General features: G+C 39.4%; 1 protein-coding gene across 1 annotated transcript in view; it reads right to left on the bottom strand.

The window, feature by feature from the left end:
- The window catches only part of LOC120782975 (plexin-B1-like), a gene marked incomplete at its 3' end in the record, with an annotated part of 102,726 nt that extends 86,852 nt beyond the window's left edge, over positions 1-15,874 (bottom strand). The window contains exon 1 of the mRNA XM_040115587.1: positions 15,390-15,874. The remainder of the gene's footprint in view (positions 1-15,389) is intronic.
- Positions 15,875-19,789: the final 3,915 nt, after the last annotated feature.

Below are 19,789 nucleotides of genomic sequence, written 5' to 3'. Positions count from 1 at the left end.
ACACCAGGCTAACAGGCTAACAGGTTTTATCAGCTCTGCTGATTTATGTGTCACTAAACACTACGCTATTTCTGTAATAATCAGAAATAGCGTTATATAAGGAAATGCAAATAAATACCAAACTTCATTATAATAAATAAATCATTTTGGCAGAGCATTTCATTCTTTATTTTTTTATTCATTTAGCCAGTGAATCCTCCAAATTTTTGTTGTAAGATGTCACAATGCTGACTCAAATTAAAACAAGTTTTCAAAAAATATTAAGGGGACCTTAATATTTGGACATGTATAAATGCAGTTATTCATTCAAAACTAGATACAAATTGTTGCAAAGGTTGGTGTGGTGAAAAAATGTTGACATCTAACCCACTAATAACTCAACAATTATTATCATACTATCTTTATACGATATCTATTGTGACCACAACAGTCCAGTGTCTATCTCTACCACCTCTGGGGGCTCTGGTTTTATTGGCACAATCCCTGCAGGTCCCAGGACTTGGGTTGTGTTCAAGTCTAAATGGATGGAATGTTAATGACTGAGATAGTCCTATTGGCTATAATTCAATAGGACAGCACAGGAGGAGTAAAATGATGAAGAAAAGGAAAAAAGTGAAAAAAAGGTACATGAACCCAACTTTTAGAACAAATAGATACAAAAGAAGGATAAAAAGGAACACATTAAGATTAAATGCATTTCCATCAGTTAGAGTGTTGCTAACAAAGTGGTTTAGCTATATCAGTTACCACACAAAATAGTAACCTTTCAAGGCTTGAATTACAGTACGGTATAGTATTAAAATAGACTGATGTTTCATGGCCATTTCTACACCATTGCTTATTTGATAAAGGTATTTTTATGTTAGCGAGTGTTAATACAAACTATCAGGGCAATCAAGAATTTTTGATTAACATTATTTAGTTAACAGTATAAAGAGTTGGATTGACCCAATATTCTCACTAAAGCTATTGAAGCTGAACATTCAATTTACCTGTCAAACAGGATCTGTCTACACTAGTGCTATCAGATTGTTTTGTACAAGGTCCCCATCCACACTGAAACAACAGTCCATTACATTAAAACCAATATAGACTTAAAACTTAACAGGTTTGAGTTCTATACTTTCACAAAGAGCTCAGAGAGCTCTTTGGTTGCCCAAAGTTTTTTTTTCCCCCACTCTTAAAAATTTTACAAAACAAAAATAATACTCTAATCTTTCTTAAAATTATGAAAAGATTGTATCATCTTTTAACTTAATGTCTTTTGGAGATCAGTTCATCGTCTCCTCACTTAAATATTAACAGTAACAGAAATTTTGACCAGGGGTACTCAAACTTTTCCATGCCACTGTATAGTTTTATCAGTGTGGTCATGCCTTGATTTAATGAACTGCCATCACAGTTTTTTTCAAGTGAAGTGGCAAGATGAGAGTTTACAGCAGATTGGTGTGAACAAACTGGATATCTAACACCCACATTTTTTGCATATTTTCTCTCATTTAACAACTACAAATATCAATAATGAACTGCTGTTTGAGTTACATGACCTTGGAAGGTGGGGCGACAGCACACCAGCACACTCACAAACCCCCCTCTGCTTGCTTCATAACTGTAGAAACAGAGGCCTGGTTCATTTGCGGCCAGATTAAAACTACTGAGGTGGAGCGGGTGGAAAAGATTATTCCTGGTAACCAAAAAAAAAAAAAAACCCTTAAGCTCTCCATTAATAACAATGAAGAGAGTGTTATTTATGAAAGCTACCTCGAGGCTCATTGGTACAAAGAAGTCTAGTATGTTGTAAGCTGAACAGTTATATTAAAACTTTTGCACTAACACAAGCCCAGCGCTATCTATGTGCAGTCACACAGCACATATTCTGAACTGTGAATTTGTGGAAAATTATGGTTGTGGTTTTATTTATCAGAATTAACAGTACAGTACACGAGGAATGGAACCAAAATTTCAGATCAGCTTAAGAAATGTCTAAACCAAAGCCTTGCAAATCCAAGGGGGAAAGTGCAGTCTGTATACTACGACACTGTGTACGGCATCTCACCTAACCAGCAAGTGGCAAATGTTGTGGGGTCACAGGGCGTTCACATTCACACGTATATACACAAACACACAGATGCAGTCACAGACTCATACAAACATTTTAACCCCAGTCTTAGTATCTCTGCACTGTTAACAGCTTCAGTGGGGAGAAAAAGCCCTACCTCGGGAGTACTGTATCAATGCAAAGATAACAGAGCCTTGTGACCCCTTGCCCCTGTGGGAGCAAGAACCAACAGGAAGTGTCATGGCAAGAAGACACATTATGGGCAGCTTGTAAATATGAAGCAACATGTCTACTGTCTGTAACTGACAAGCAAGTGACACAGTAAAACATAAGGTTACCACTAGCTCCCATAGCCATGTGATAACAGCAATAATAACAAAAAGATATGATGACAATTTTGATAATTCTGTAAGTAATTTACAGAGTTTACTAGTTACGGGTTCTTGGATGTGAATCTGCTTTTCTCCATTTCATACCACTTCAAACTGAATGCTTTTAGTTTAAAAAATCTTAACTCAAGGTCCACTTAGTACTTTACAGAGCTTTCAACATCATCTCATGGTCTTTTGTTAACAAAATACTGTATTCTACTACAAAATACTTAATTTGTTGGTATGACTGAGCTCTGGTAACTTGTGATGGGCATGTTTAATTGTTTTAATTAAAAAAAATGTTAAATAAAATAATTGATCATTTAAATGACTGCAGTGCTAAATAAACCAATCTGCAGGACTAAATGATGTTAACTGTTGTAACTCCAAATTAAGTTGATTCTGATTTTTTAAATTTTGTAATTTTTGCTTTTTACTTTGAAATGACCCACTATGGGCTGGGAAAAATTTATGATCATTTCAAAGGGCATGGCTTCTTTTCCGGTAGGAACACGGATCTTCAGCTTGCATACCTACAGCTAGGTAAGGTAGTTTCCAGGGAACATTGCTCTGGACTTGTGGAGTCCACCAGAAGCTGGACAAGATCCTGAACTTTTAAGATGCCTATCCAACATTCATCTTTAATGTTTCATAGCAACGCCCCCCACCCCTTTTCCCAGGACAGAGGGTCCCACACCCAAGGGTGTTTAAGGGGAGTTAAGGGGAGGAGTGAGTCAATTTAGGGGGAGCCATCCTGGAAAAAAAAGGCAGTTTCTGGGGAAACAGAGCTTACTGTTCTCCAAGAGCTGCCACTTAGCAACAGTTCGCTGTCGGTATTTCAGAACGCTGCATTTCACGCTTAGCTGCGTGCCACAAAAAGCCACACACACACACACACACACACACACACACACACACACACACACACACACACACACACACACACACACACACACGAGCCCGGTTAGTGTCACCACAACAGATACTTCTTATATTGTTGCCTTGAGTCAAAAGCCAAAGCTAGCTGCCTGACATCATGTAGATGATATTCAGTTTCAAGTGCACTAGCAAATCCATTCATTTCAGGTCTTGAGCCAGAATGAATGGCCACCTGTCTGACTGCAGCCATGCACTGCAAACAACAATTCAGCAAGAGCAAGAGGTTTCGCACCAATTACCAGTCCCTAAATCAGCCCAAAAATCTTCAAGTTTCAAAATTAAAATGATTCCACAACTGCTTGACCCTGACTTTCAGGGTAACTTCACAAAGTTTAATTTCAAAGGAGATGTTTGGATGCCAGAGCCTGGATGCTCAAGGTTATCTTCCAGATGGTGGACACCCCATCCTCAGCCAAACCCACTCACCTGTCCTTCCTCTGAGGAGATAGAAGAGAAGTCTGCAGTCAACACCAGCTGCTTTCCAACTGACAGAAAGGGAAGGAGACACTCTCACATCCTCCTTTCCCTCTCCTCTCCTCTCCCTTTCTTCCTCTCTCCTTGAGGTATGCCTTCACATCTCTAACCTCCACGTTTTCCCTCACATTCCCCCTCTCTGGTTGGCTGGTCTTTTCAGCCTCTTCAACAAATGAGACAAAGGAGGCAGGGCCACTTTCCCTCTTTTTCCCCTCAGCAGAGACAAGCAGAAGGGGGGGTTGGGGGTACAGATCACCCCTTTCAAAGCTGCAAAGAACAAATACCGCAAAAGAGTCAGCATGCAACTGCACCAGCTTGGACCAGAAAAGGAGAAATTTGGTTGGTGCATTAGTCCTTTACTTTGAACCACTTAGGAGTATTTCGGTTCACTCCACTGTACACACAACTCTTGTTTTGTGTACTGTATGTACATGGATAGTGCATTCGAAAAGTGTTCAGGCTCTTTTTCACACTTAGTCATTTAAATTAAGTTTTCCCCTCATCAATCTACACTCAATTCTCCATAATCACACATCGAAAACAGAATTTTAGTAATTTTTTGCAAATTTATTAAAAAGGAAAAACTGAAATAGCACATTGACATAAGTATTCAGACCTTTTGCAATGAAATATGAAATTTAGCTCAGGTGCTTCCCATTCTACTTGATCATCTTTGAGATGTTTCTACACTTTTCATTGGAGTTCACTTGTGGTAAATTCAATTGATTGGACATGATTTGGAAAGGCATAGACCTGTCTATATAAAAGGTCTCACAAATGACAATGTATATCAGACCAAAAACATCCTGACACAATCCTGATAAGGTTGAGTATTGAACCTAAATGGTTTTCAAAGACCCAAGTTTCAAAATCTGCAAAATAGTGACAGAACCAAATTATTAGTCAGATTCTTACTACTTATTCTCTTACATGATGCATTGTCATTAACATAATATTTTCTGCGATTTTGAACTTTGGTTTTTGTATGACTGTCAAAACAAGACTCAACATTGATGTAGTTGGAAAGTGTTAGTATCTGTACTGTACCTCCAGTGCAATTTTAGCATTGATATTAAAATAATTTTGTATAATACCCAGCTCTGCAAAGCAAGAGTTTCCAGTCAAGCAAAAAAAAAAAAAAAAACAAGAAACACAACCCCTTATCTTATTTTGAGTCTGCATTGATCTGGGTTTATAATTAGGGTTCATTATGATCAGATTTAGATCAAACTATGCTGACAGTAGATATAATTAAAGTTAAGGTTAGGTAGAGTTATTCATGAATTCAAGTGGAAAACCTCATAAGGACAGAAAAACTATGGTGTATGCATGTCTGAGTGTTTGTGCGTGTTCAGTACTCCCTCCACACTCAACTACCCCAGGTGGATGTCTCATCTTCTCATTGCCAGTGCACTGACAAAGCCCTTCACATTCATGTCATCCTATCTAGCTAGCTGGGCCTCTTTTTCCGAGGGCCTTCTACAAACGGCTTCTTCAGCTCCACAGAGAGATGGGAAATGATACCGGACCATGGGTATGCATTAATGCAGGTGCGAGGGAATACTGAGAAATGAGAGATGCAGAACTTGTTGAATTGAGACAAATGAATTGTGGAAAGGAAGGAAAGGATAAAATTGCTTCAGTTTTGCAAGAGAAAGCGATATATGGAGGTTGAAGAGGGATCTGAGTGAGAAATAAAAACACCATGTATGCAGAAAGTGAGGAACAAAACACAGATCAATTCTATCTGCCTGCTGGTGGATTAGACTGGCTAATTGAGAGGACCTACTGGTTCTGGAAGTACTTTTGTAAATTCCAATTTCAAAAGCTTTCTATATAGAGACAGAATTTTCTCTTTATGGCTCAGTTTTAATTATCTCAGCTTTGTTTCTCAGATATCACTTTTTTGTTTGTTTGTTTGTTTTTCTAGATTCGTATGATGGATGGCTCTAAATACAACAATAACCATTAGCCTCAAGGGCCAGATATACTCCAAAATGACTCCAAGGCAGACAGGGACACGGACAAGGTTCTGCTTATACTACACTGGGTGTCTGCATTCATGGACATGGCAACATGTTCAGCAGTGCGTGCGGTCCATGCAGTCATAAATTCGGGGCTGCACATGGACAGTTTCCACAGACATTTATATCATGCAGGTTATTGAGATCACATGGATTAAGAAGTATAATTTGGGCAAATATGTTGCTGCTATGAATAACAAACTAGTTATATACATAAATCAGAGCTTTGGCAATTTCAGCATGCTTCATAAAAGCAACTGGGAACAAAACACTGCACCATAGTTGCTGAATTCAGGCAAAAGTGGCACAGAATCTGAAAGTGAACTAATTAAATGATTTTTAGCTCAGTGATTGATGTAATTTTTTTTTTAAACCAAAAAAACTCCATGTGAGCCATAGTTATATTCTCTCCGTACATTTATGCACTGAGGAGCATACCTTTGACTTTTCATCAAAGAACTAGATATTTTCCAACACAGTTGCTCATCTTTTCTTATTGATGCTTCAACCAGGAAAAGTTCCAAATCCAGCCAAGCTTTGAAAGTGCAGTCAGAACTGTCAGTCACCTGAAGCCAGAATATAATTTCAGCAGATCTGCTGTCTGCATCCATATACATTTATAGAGTACATTCAGCCCATAACATTTTCTATGCAAAAAATAAACCAGATTTTTACTTCGTGGACATTTGAAGCAACTCAATTCATATTCAGTTAAATGTTTGACATGCAAACCCCTGCAAGCATGATGTATGTCAATAATATCAGTCAGTAAAACAGTTCTTTTGTAGTCTCAGTTCAAAATTGAGGACGCAGATTTTGCTTGGGTTGACTATCACATCACGTATACTCTAGGGATGGGACTTGAGAACCGGTTCCAAATTGTCCAAACCATCGGAATCATATACTTCCAACTTTCCTCATTCCCTTTTATCAATGCCAGCAGGTTTTTCTGACAGTTGCGCATTGCAAAACAATAACATTAAACTCGTGTCTATGCTGTTGGAAATATTCAACAAGAATGAGTCATGGCAGAAAGGAAGAAACAGTAAAGCGTGCCTTCAATTCACAAAGAGACAACAGTACTAGTTGTAATGCAACATTTCCCATACACAGGCTCTACTTGGCCGGCCCACCCAGGTAGATAAAATAACTCAGTTTAAACCGCCTTATTTCACTCTTTGCAAACTAATTAATTTTTGGCCACACACTTATCTGAGTTGTGCACACTGCAGTATCTTAGTGGGGTCTATAGGTTTCTCTGTGCGCAGCTGCCTAGCTAGCATCTATCAATAGCCTGCATGAGAGGCATTTAAGGGACATCTAATCTGTTGCTACAGAAAATAACCTGGTGTACACTCTTCCCCCTCTAAATTGCATGAGTCTTTGCATTCACATCAGTCACACACTATGTCAGCCACCAAAATAAGTAAATTCTCGACCTGTGGGAAACACTAATTTCTGTAAAATGGTCATTTGAAGTAAACACCAATGATAGGCTGAAACATCTTTGTACGCAACATGGACTTAAATTCCAGGGATGCCATGTACGTTATTTGACACTCAACGCAAGATTGCTACTGCTTCCCAACTAAACATCACGTCCATTACTAAGCGTAATTATCTTATGTTATAATAACATCAGCCCCATGCACAGGCTTAGCAGATTTTTTTCTCCGACCAAAAAAAACCTAAATGAAAATGGATGGTGTATAAATATTCTCTAATTTAATCCGTTTTAGATGATGATAGATTGTGGCTAGAGCTAGCTCTCAGGCTACAGCCTGTGTTCACACTCAGAGATAAGGAAACAGTTGCATTGACATTTGTTTTTTGCATACAGAAAACTGATCAAGAATGATTAAGGGAACTGATAAAGAATCAGACCGATATACAGAATCGATGATGGCATTGGTATCAATAAAATCTTATCAATTCCCATCCTTAGTGTACTCCCGCTTCAACAATGACCTAAGGCAAACACACCAGCTTCATTCATGAGGGAACAATTGTAGAGCACACATACACACCATGATAGGCATTTGGTGGAAGCATGCAGCAGCATACCATGAGGAGTTAATAATTCACACTCATGAAGTACTTCACTTGCAGCTTCAAAGGGATTTCAACAGTCTATTTTACATACTATAGCACTGTATGTATCCGGGTCCCCATTTGCATATCTAAATAATTAATAGGCTACCCTGGCTAATGAAACCATCTGGGAATCCTGAGGTGTGTTATCACTGTTCAAAAATCCTTGTATGTAAAAACAGTGTTTACCATATATTGATTTATTTGTGGCAGCCCCCACAATCTAAAACATTGACCGCCACATATTGATTTTTTTTTTTTTTTTTTTTAGTAATTCAATTGGGTAAAATCTTATTTCTTTGTAGAGTTGTGTGCAATGCATTGATTTGCTCAGCCCCTCTCTCTCTCTCTTTTTCTCCCCCTCTCCCTCCCTCACAAACACATAGGCAACAGATCCGTCTGTCATAATTAGACCACCAAGAGGAATCCCACTGCATCGGTGGGCCAGTGGACCATCACAAAATCCATAAAGTTTCTCATTACTAGCCCTCTCTGCGTGCCAGTCATTCAGTGTACGCATGAGTGTGTGCTCCGTGCGTGTGCCAGGAGTGGGCTCACTGGCCAATCTCAATATCTAAATCAACCCTCACCAACCTGATCCGAGTCGGTGAGCGTTATTTGTTTGACACAACCTGGAGCAATGGAACTGTATGTATTGTTTAGTTTTTTATTCGTCACAAAGTGCTTAGCCAAGTACCCCCCCCCGGGCACTAAACTACCAATTTGTTGCATTAAAATAGAGTTTACAGCACCAGTATATTGTCCCTAATCTTGGTGCATCTGCTGGCTCACAAGGTCCCATTAAAACAGCCAGACCACTTTGATAAGGTTACTGACTTAATGCTCAGGGACATAATTAAAATGGAGTTTTTAATCTGGCTATAGGAATGGAACAGACCTAGACCCCTGCCGGGCAAGCCGAGCATTCACATGCCGAGCCTCAGCTGCCCTTCCAAATAACTTGTACTTTGTTCCCCTTCTGGGGTAATCATGCTCTACAAATTGGCAAGAGAAAAGACTGGTTTCAGACAATGTCCAACACATATATCTCCAGGTGGCTCACCTGTTTTTTTTTTCTGATCGATAATAAATCATTAAGAAAATGAAATGTTTTGAGAATTCTAAGATACTGAGGTATAAAGGCTGGGGTAAGATTGAAAAGTGAATCAAACTCATTTGTACATGTCATCCAACCTTGTGTAAATGCAAACATATTTATAGTTGTTAAAAATGTCCAAACTTGAAGGCAGGGAAAAAAGATTACCATCTATGAGAGGGGCAAGACTCCATACTCGCTCAAAAGCTACACACTTTCAAACAGTCCCTCCTTGAAAGCAGTCATAGATAGATGGATAGACATATATACTTAATTGATCCCGTAAGGGAAATCGTCATTTAAAAGCAGACTGGGGATTGCAACAGAAGTAAAATTTAAAACCACAACTGCAGAATTACAGACCTGCAGAGCCAGATATTGCATAAAAATAAAAAATATAAAATATATACATCAGAAACAGTATTAATCAGAAATATGGTGTGCAATTTAATAAAGGCTGGAGTGCAATAAGAACTGTATAAAAGGGCAGTGTATATAAATGCAGTAAAAGTATGATATAGCCAGTATTTACAGAAAGTAGTGCAGCAGTGTGTTCACCTGTCACAAAGTTGTGAGCGTTTGTAAAGTGTTATGGTGAATTATTTCCTGAAACGTTCTTTGTGACAGCGGAGCTGAAAGAGCCAATTAGAAATTGAGTGCCGCTGTCTTCAGTGTGTCGTGGAGGGTATGGATGGATTGTCCATGATGGGGTGCATTTTGTTCAGTGACCTCCTGCTCCTAAAAGACTTAAAAGTCTCTAGGTTCTGACCAATGATGGTCCCAGCCTTGTGGGTGAGTTTACTGATCCTGCATCACTGGCTCAGATGCTGCTCCACGAGCATACCACAGCACAGTAGATGGCACTCACTACCACAGATTGGTATAAGATCTCCGGCATCATGCTGCATACATTTAAAGATCTGAGCTACCTCAGAAAGTAGAGTCTGCTCTTCTAGTTCTTGTACACAGTGTCCATGTTGGTCTTCCAGTCCTCTGCTGTTCAAGTTGACACCCAAGTACTTGTAGTGCTCCACAACTCCTGCCTCCTAAGCTATCATGATAATGGGTTTGATTGCGGTTTTCATCCACCTAAATTCGACCACCGTCTCCTCAGTCATGTCCACAGTTAGAAGGAGATGATTCCAGAGATGATTCCACTCCAAAAGTTAGTCACCAGTCACCCGGTCTCTGACTCCTGTCCATCACTAATACACCCAACCACCACACAGTCAACAGAGAACTTCTGCAGGTGGTATGATTCAGAGTTATACTGGAAATCTGAGTTGTACAGAGTGAACAGAAATGGAGACAAGACAATCCCCTGCGGCACTCCTGTGTTACTAACCACCACATCAGATAGGGAGCTCCCCAGCCGAACAGACTGGGGCCTATCCAACAGATAGTCAGAGATCCAGGAGACAATAAGCCTACTGACACCAATCCTAAGTAGCTTCCAACACAACAGAAGTCGTTGGATGGTCTTGAAAGCACTGGGAGGAAAAGAAAAAAAACAAAAAAACCCAAAAAGCATACCATCAAGATGAGACTGAGAACACTGAAGCAGGCAGATAACACCTTTGTCCACCCCCCCCCCCATTTGGCTGGTAAGCAAACTGAAGAGGGTCTACAGTAGATTACACCTGTGGTCCAAAGTGGGCCAGAACCAGCTTTTTCCAGTACCTTCATTACATGTGACCTAAGTTCAACCAGTCTGAAGTCATTTGGGCCAGATGGGGTGGCCTTCTTGCATACAAGTGCCAAGCAGGATGTGTTCCATAGCACTGGTATCCTTCCTGGCTCAGACTTAGGTTGAAGATATATTGCAGGATACCAAACAGCTGGGTATCACAGGACTTCAGATATCATGGTGTTGCAATTGATGGTACGAACAGAAAGTGACAGAATCAGTGGAGTGAAAAATGGACAAAGATAGTTTGAGAGAGACTTTCCATACTTTGACACCTCCACACACCTGGCCAATTGCTGTTTAAAGGAAGCATGCTTGTCAGATTGTCTGTTTCAAAAAGTAACATAAAATGTTGGATTCCAGCCACCCCAATTCTGATATCAGAAAGGTGTGTCAGAAATATAAAATATATACATCAGAAACAGCATTAATCAGAAATATAGTGTGCAATTTGAGAAAGGTTTGAGTGCAATAAGAACTGTGCAAAAGGGCAGTGTATAATAAATGCAGTAAAAGTATGATATAGCCAGTATGTACAGATGGTAGTGCAGCAGTGTGTTCACCTGTCACAAAGTTTATTGCTGTTTGGTGATTCCAGGAGCATTTTAGTTGAGGCATATTGATGCCTTAACCCTTCCAGGAGAATCAATGGTTGGATCTAATCATAATAGACTCAGAAGTATATTTATCAAAAAGAAAGACAATCATCAGAACTGGTTTTTGGACGGCGGTCACATAGTTTTGCAAATCCCCCTCCCCCTACACCTTTTGTATTTTCCAAAACTGGCAATACGACATACGCATCCACTCCATGCAGGTATTGACAACATGTGCAGAGGGGAGAAAGGATTTGAATTTCTTCCTTAAGCTCTCTCATTACACAACCGAGTGCAACACAATGAATGTCTGCATAAACTGTCTGAAAATGTGCCCAGTTATCCCTATATTTAAACAATATCACGTCTTCCCTCTATGACAGCCAGCTTTTCACCGCTCCTTCCAGAGTGGCCTTCCAGAAGAACTATAGAAACTTTTGATTTTAGACAAGGTCCAAAAACACGAGCATAACTCTGACCTTTACAGTTCTCTATATCACGTGTGACTTGGCTTTTGCAGTGACAGGTCTGCCCTGACTCTGCAATGTTCAGATACTAAGGCTGACCGAAATGCTTTCAGGCATCAACCATTGCCATGGTAATCAATGTCCCAATCAGTATTTGAATGGTGTAGGATTTTTTTTTTAAATTATTAATATATATGCATTGCCACAAAAATCCCAAATAGCCCATGAATTAAGAAATGCTAATCCAGCATTATTCTTAGTGATATCATTATCTTAGTGATAGTTTTATGCTTCACATGACACAGTCACGTTACCAGCGCTGACACTGGGACGGCGACACATGACCATGTGACAGACTTACAAGTTATAACTACGCTACCAGGATTTCAAAAAAGTCAAGCGTCTGGAATAACTTCCAAAATTGCTAAAATTATCCCCAAAACGTTTGAGTGCCAGATATGCCAAAGGAAACTGGCATATCACAAATCTATAACGAGTTTGGCAAGTCACCTGAAAACTAGGTACCAGCTTATACATACTGCAACTGCTAAAATGTCCTTTTTTGGTTGGACTGCAACAGCAGGGCCAGCCCTGTAAACGTGAATGTCCGTGAATGAGTGAGGGATTTTGTCAAAGTTGTAGCTATAACATCAGGATTTTAGCACTGCAGAGCAGCTTGGAATTGACTGCTGCTTAACATGTAGTCTTGATAGGCCGCGTTCCAGTAACTATTTCATAATGGTTCCGTTGTCTGACAACAGAAACAGAAAAACATGTAAATGAGAACAGCTTTATTGGGAATTTGGCTTTATTAAATTCCTGTATGTGAGTGCAAAGACAGTAGTGGAGAAGCAAACAGATGAAGGGCAGTCCATCCACATTCTAGGTCTTGACCTAGTCTTGTTTCTATTATGGCTGATGTTAGTGCGACCTGCATGCTAACAAAGTATAACGCTGCAGTCCAATTTTTGTCCTCATGTCTCTGAGAGATTGAGCTCCCATACGCAGAAAACAGGAGCAATCTACACGCAAGCCTTCTCCTTTTGACCTTTAGTACCTTGACTATGACAGAATTTGTGATTTGTACCTTGTTTATTGGAAAAGCATGTAACCACCTCTGCTGTCACAAATCCACTATTAAATGTGGACATCTGTAAAGTTGGTTCCTAATTATTACTTTAGTAAAGTAAGTAATTTCTGTTATGCAAGAAATATTTTCAGTTTAATGCTAAAAAAAAAAAAAAAAAAAAAAATTTAAGCTTTTGAAATTGAAATTTACAGCTTTTAAAGTCTTCTCCAAAAGTTTACTTTACTTCATTACAACTGTATTATCTCACTGATAGAACAGAAGAAAAAGAAGGCAACTTGCCCTGAAAATCACCTTAATTTTATAATTTTCTTTGAAATACCAGTAAGATTTTTTCTGCAGGTTTTATAAACTTAAATGACTGAAAAAACAAATACTCATTTTCAGTGATCTGGCACCTCTTTAAAAGTCATTTTTTTCCATCTCACGTCACAGCAGGTCAAGCCTTTAAAAGGTTAAAAATGCACACCATAATGACAGCATTTATACACAGGGCCAAAGGTCAATTCACAAGTCCAGACAGCTCTGGGTCATGGTGTCTGACTTTATTCAGGCACATCTACAAAAACGTGCTGGCTACTAGTTCTGCTAATAAACAGTCATTCACTTCAGGGGCAATGAAAACATGTGCTCCACTTAAGTCTCAAAGACTCCATTTAAACATCTTTTCTAATTGCATACACTCATAATCTGGCATGAACGATAACTTTAACTCAAGGAATCAATGGAAAGCTTTATTTATACTTGTCACACTTGATCAATTTTCAGTAGCTGCAGCTTATCTATTTTGTAGAACTTGAAAACAAGGGATAATTTGATTATGGGTCCACTACATAATTAACCATGTTACTAAGCTCCAAAGGACCTTCTACTTTAGTGAATCTATACTGGCTTTCTATTGTTGTCAAAAATAACTTCATCACCAAAAATGTGTTGGTCTTAAAATATGGATTAAAAAATTTATATGAAAAACTTGGGATGTTCCATCTAATTTCCTGGCTTACACTAGGATATCAATTGTGTTATGAGACAACAAGAGCCGATAGCCATTGGTGAAGAAGGCACAACACTATGCATGAAAACCATTGCCCATGGGAAACAAAAACACAAAAGGTCCCCACACACTCAGCCCCTCGCAGCCACTCTGTTGGACTCTCAGCCATGGCTCGAAGAGTATAAACAGTATATGTAAAATATCAAACAGGTTACTGTGTTAAGAAAATAGCATGAAGAACTACATTTGACCTTTGACCTCAGAAATTATCATTATCAGCATGATTCTCTCCTGATGCTTTCTCATTGCTTATATTAACCTATATTAACTACCTTTATTTGCTGTTCATGCAGCTGAATAAATTTAAAAATGAAGGTCTTATTTAAGTAATGCTTGACTGGAAGAATAATCATTCTTGACTGAAATACAGTACTCAACTCAGCGTGGATCTAGGTAAATGAAAAAGATTTCTTAAGATGTGATAAAGATATGTACCACATAGTTTTGGTCCTCAACTGATTTTCTGAGTCATATTGTGCTATGAAATGCACAGGTATGTTCCGCAAACAGAATATCAATGCAAAAGACGACCAATTATGTTTTTGTTAAGTAAAGAAAAATACAAATACCGAAGGTAATAAAACGCCAGACATTTATCTGAGGTGGTAGGCTTTTCTGGTAAATTCGACGCACAGGAGTAAGACGAATTTATTTAAAACTCAATTTTTTTTTACCAGGCTGGCCTTTTAATCACAGACTCCCCATTCACCTACAAAGTAAATTATGGTGGGTGTTATAGCGACTAAATCTGAATGCATTAATGTTAAATGTAACTCGTTTTGCTGGAGAGAGAATGTCCAGAAATAGATTACTGCACGGTTAGATTTACCGCCGAGTCAAACTAGCACGGTCTATCAGAGAAATTACCACGGGACAAGTTAACTTTGGCTGCTTTCTAAACTTTGTAAGTTAAGCAACACAATGAATTCTGATACTTCATCAGTCTATGCAACTGTTGTATACTTTGTTTTACCACTTTGCATTTAAACAACGTTAAATCGGAGTCACACTTCGTAAAAAAATAATGAACATTAATGGATATGTAGTACCTTTGAGCGACGAGGACGTACTGTATATGGGGTAAGTTAGCTAACTCAAGTGAAGCACACTGTGCCAGTTACAGCGTGTTAGCTAACTTGCTGTTAGCTTATGCAGCTAATATTAACGTGCAGTTTAACTGTTGAACAAATTTTAATAAATAAAGCAGAAGCCTGAATGAAAACTGTGTGTAAGTGGGCAGGCGTTAAAATATGCACAAAGATGTATGTAGTGAAAAAATGCTCCAATAACGTTGCGACTTTTGTTGTTCACAAGACAGAAGCTGAGTAAGTTAGAGGGAATCAAGTGGAAAACATACGCAGTTGTACGTTTAACTGGGATAAATAGGAACAAGACTGAATTCTCTTGAATAGAGGCGGAATACACAGCCCACAGGGCCACTCACCTTGCCCGGTGTACAACTCAATCAGTTGCTCAAAACGCTGGTTTAAAGCTCGTTACAGCAAAGCAAACAAGTTTTCCTTGGTTTCATTTAGCGCGCACAATTTGTCCGCAACCGGTGCTTGTATATGCAGACACATCAGCCGAAAGGGATAACGTTATTCCTCGAGGTTCGGAGATCACAGATTCCATTGTCGTTCAGTAAAAACTTGCAAATTTCCTCTCATGCATCAAACGTTCACTAGTTAACAAACCTAAAGGCTTTGTGAAAAAAAAATCAGTGCCGTTATTCCAAGCAGTTAAAAAAAAAAAGAAGTAATGCTTAGTTTTATATCTTCCCTCTTGCCCCACATGTAGCTGGTAAGTGGTGGTGGGAACGATTCATTGCTGCGCTCAATGGCCAGCTCCTCGCAGGCATAAAAGGTTTGACAAAGGGAATGCTGCTTTCATGTGCTCGTCGTATTTTCTATGACCACGCTCAACAGTAAAATAGACATATGACACCCTATATTTACGTCTTAAATGTACATAGACTGCTGTTTCAAAACACAACCAACACGTGTCCACCAAACCAGAACAAGCATATCTCAAGGGCCATTGCAAAACTTTTTACGTCTTTGCAGGGACCTTTTCGACTAAACTAAATCTCTGAATCATTGAACGCAACCCTGGTGTTGAATATGGACCAAAATAAATTTTCTCTGCTTACAAAAAGAGAGGAGACAAAAATACAGAGCAAAATCTAAACTTTATCCTAAACGGCAGCAAGTGAATAATATGAAGAGAAAACTGGACTCATCTTTCTTTTAGCTCTTATGTCGCTTTGATAGCCTATACTTTATCATAAAAGATTTACTTTTAAGTTTGGTAAACGTGACTTCACTGAAACCATGTTATGTCATTTTTAAGATGCTAATGTGATGTTGTTAATGTGCTCTGCAATGCTCTTTAAGTCCAATATTTCACACAGTACTTGAAGCCAGCATTACTGCTGGGGAAATGACTGGTGAGTGGCAGACCCCTTCTGGCCAAGGGGAGACATGCAACTTATACATCTGTTGAGTTTTGATCCCCAAACTTTGTCAATTCACAGATCTCCATTTAAATTAAAAGACTTACAGTTTTATACCTTAATTAATTCACTTTAAAAATTTCTATTCAGTGAGATAAAGTCTTGGTGAGCAATTGAAAGGGCAAAAGCTGTGATAAAAACAGATTAATGTAAGTTTTAATTAATCTTACAACCCCATGTTGGGAGTGCACACACTCTTTAAAGAAAACTAGTATTGAGTCCCCAAGCCCTAAATACTATATACTGTAGTCATCCGATACATAAATTAATAGACAGTGATTTCCTTGCTATTTTAAAACAAGCAGTAGTCTTCAAATATAATGAAGCACTGAACGAGCATTCATAAAGCATTAAGCTAGTATGACTGAAACTGAAGCTCTACATACTTCCTATTCTCAGTTATGTTGTTCAGCGCCCAGACCACATGCACTTTTCCATTTACAGAGAAAGTGTCATGCTCTGAGACATCAAATACATCTCAACAGAGGTCACACCGAGATCACAGAACCTGCTGCACAACCTTGTTATCTTTAAAGAGGCTCTAACCCCCCTCTTGTGAAAAGAAGCCTTTTAACTCCCCCCTCTTAGTCCTCCTGTAATGAAGAATGAAGCCAGTTCAGAGGATAAAGGGTATACTCAGCTCTCACAATACAGTATACTATCATAGTTAATGTATTATTATATTAAAACATATCAGTAAAGATTGCAATCAAAATTTAAAGCTATTTTTGTTCATAATGTTGCAACAGAATTGTGTTACTATATATATATGAATAATAGTGTATCACAGATAATGTCAGTACCCAGTGAAAATGATTAGATCATACATTTTTATTTATTTCATTTAAGATATGAATTCTTTGTGATTTCATGCTGCAAGACTACAGACTCACAAAATCTTACTGACAGAGCAGAAAGGTTATACTAGTAGTTTAAAGTAACCAGATATTTCGATATGTATCAAGAAATTTCAATATTTGTATATACAGTATAAATATACTTAAAGAAAGGTGACAAATGAAATGAAAAAAACATCTGTTCTGGAACTCCTGATGCATTTTGGCACAAAACGTTCAAAAAAGTTTAACAGAAATTTTCTCAATCCATTACTTGAAAATAAAATCACAAAAATGGTCAAACCATCGGGTGATTCTTTTGCCTTTTTTACCACTTGAGTGCACCTTTTTCCTAAATTTCGTTTGGGGAAACAAACACATTACTTTGCAATTTTTTTTTCAAGGCAGAGCATCCAACTAAAATTGAATCCAGGAGAATTGTACCTGTTTTTATCTTATGAATTATCTTTAGGTAGGTAGTATTGCAACATGAACTTCCTGAACATCTTCAGTGCTCCTTAGCATTGATTCGCCAAGTGTGCGGAACTTTTTTTAAAGGGACAGCATTCTTCCAAAAGAGAATAGAATATTCTACATTTGATGAGGGGGATGGAGAGCACTGGCTAACACGTTGCTCTCTTAAAGATCTCACATCTCTCTTAAAGATGTTCAGTTTGGTTGGGAACGGGTGACTGTGAAGGACATAGCCTATGATTCAAATAATTTTCATATTCATCAAATCATTCAGTAAGCACCTATGTCCTGTATGGATCTATCTGTTATGTTTCCACAGTCATTTATTCTGGTGTTTCCTTTAATTTGTCTCCTGTCTGTGTATAGAGCACATGTACAGTACTAAATGATACTGACATAACATATAGCCAGTTCATAACATTTTTTATCATATTTGTTCTAAATACAGTACCAGCTGGTGGGTAGAATCTACATGGGAAACATCCTCCATACATAAGAACACGTGCGGTATCGCTACTTCACACACCGCAGGTGAAGCAGCCTGTCACTGAAGGAGCTGCCCAGTGCTGTCAGAGTGTCATGCATGGGGTGGGACATGTTCTCCATCAGGGATGATGGCTTAGCCACCACCTCCTATGGGTTGAGGGGGCATCCCAGAACAGAACTGGCCTTCTTAACCAGTCTGTTAAGTCTCTTCCTGTCGGTAGTCGAGGTGCTGCTGACCCAGCAGACCACTCAATAGAACATGGCTAATGCCAATACAGAGCCATAAAGGTCCTCAGGAGTGCCCCCTGCACTCCAAAAGACCTAAAAGTCCTCAGCCGATAGAGTCTGCTCTAGCCTATCTTATATTGTGCATTTGTATTTTCAGACCAGTCCAGTTTATTATTCAGGTGAAAACCGAGGTACTTGTAATATTTCACCATCTCAATGTCCATTCCCTGGATGTTCACTGGTATAGTGGAGTGTTTGCACTTGTGGAAGTCCAAAACCAGGTCTTTGGTTTTCCCTGAATTTTTATGGAGGCAGTCCCACTGGCACCAATCCACAAAGCCCAGGGTCAGTTCCTGTCGTTCCCATCTATGATGAGGCAGACGATTGCAGAGTAGTCAGGGAACTTTTGCAGGTGGCAGTTGGCTGAGTTGTGCAAGGTAGAGGGTGAACAGGAATGATCCCAGGACTGTTCCCTGCGGGGCCCCCATGCTGCAGACAACCATGTCGTGCTCACAGTCCCATATCTTCACACACTATGGTCATTTGGGGAGGTAGTCCATGATCCATGCTGTGAGGTGGTGGTCCACCCCTGGGCGCTCCAATTTGTCCCTCAGAAGCATTGATTTTAGTATTAAAGGCACTGAAGAAATAAAAAAAAACGATTCTTATAGTGTTCCCAGGCTTTTCCTGGTGAGAGAGGGATCTGAGTAGAAAGTAGATAACAGTGTCATCCACCCCAATGCCAGGCGCATAGGCGAACCGGAGCAGGGCCATTGCAATGTTAGTGCCACCGGTCTGTAGCTGTTAAGATCCTTGGGATGCGGAGACTTTGGCACTGTTACCAAGCAGGATGTTTTCCACAGCTGTGGCACTCAGCCAGATTGAGGCAGGGAGGCTGTATGGTGGAAGTTGTGACTGAGGGGGTAGGGCATTGGAAAGGAAGTGCAGTGGATGTGAAAGATGGCTGCGAGTTGAAGGCTGTGGGAAAGGGGGTGTAGGTGGGGATGAGGCAGTATACAGGGTGCACAATGGGGTTTTCAGCAGGGAGGACTGGACAGGGATGGGGAGGGGAAGGAGATGACAGATCAAATCTATTGAAGAATATGTTCAGATCATTTGCCCACTTTCAGTCCCCCACAGGCTAGGAATTGGGTTCCTTGTAGCCAAAGATGGTCCTGGTAAGTTCTCAACACAGGTATTGATGTGGTCAATAAAAGAGACAGAGAGAGAGAGAGACAGAGAGAGAGAGAGAGAGAGAGAGAGAGAGAGAAGTGGTCAAGTGTGTCATGGGAGTTCCCCCAGCAGCCT

The sequence above is a fragment of the Xiphias gladius genome, chromosome 21 (assembly GCF_016859285.1).
Source record: "Xiphias gladius isolate SHS-SW01 ecotype Sanya breed wild chromosome 21, ASM1685928v1, whole genome shotgun sequence".
NCBI lineage: Eukaryota > Metazoa > Chordata > Actinopteri > Istiophoriformes > Xiphiidae > Xiphias > Xiphias gladius.
Note: the sequence above shows the minus strand (reverse complement) of the source record. Positions and strands in the feature narration are given on the sequence as shown.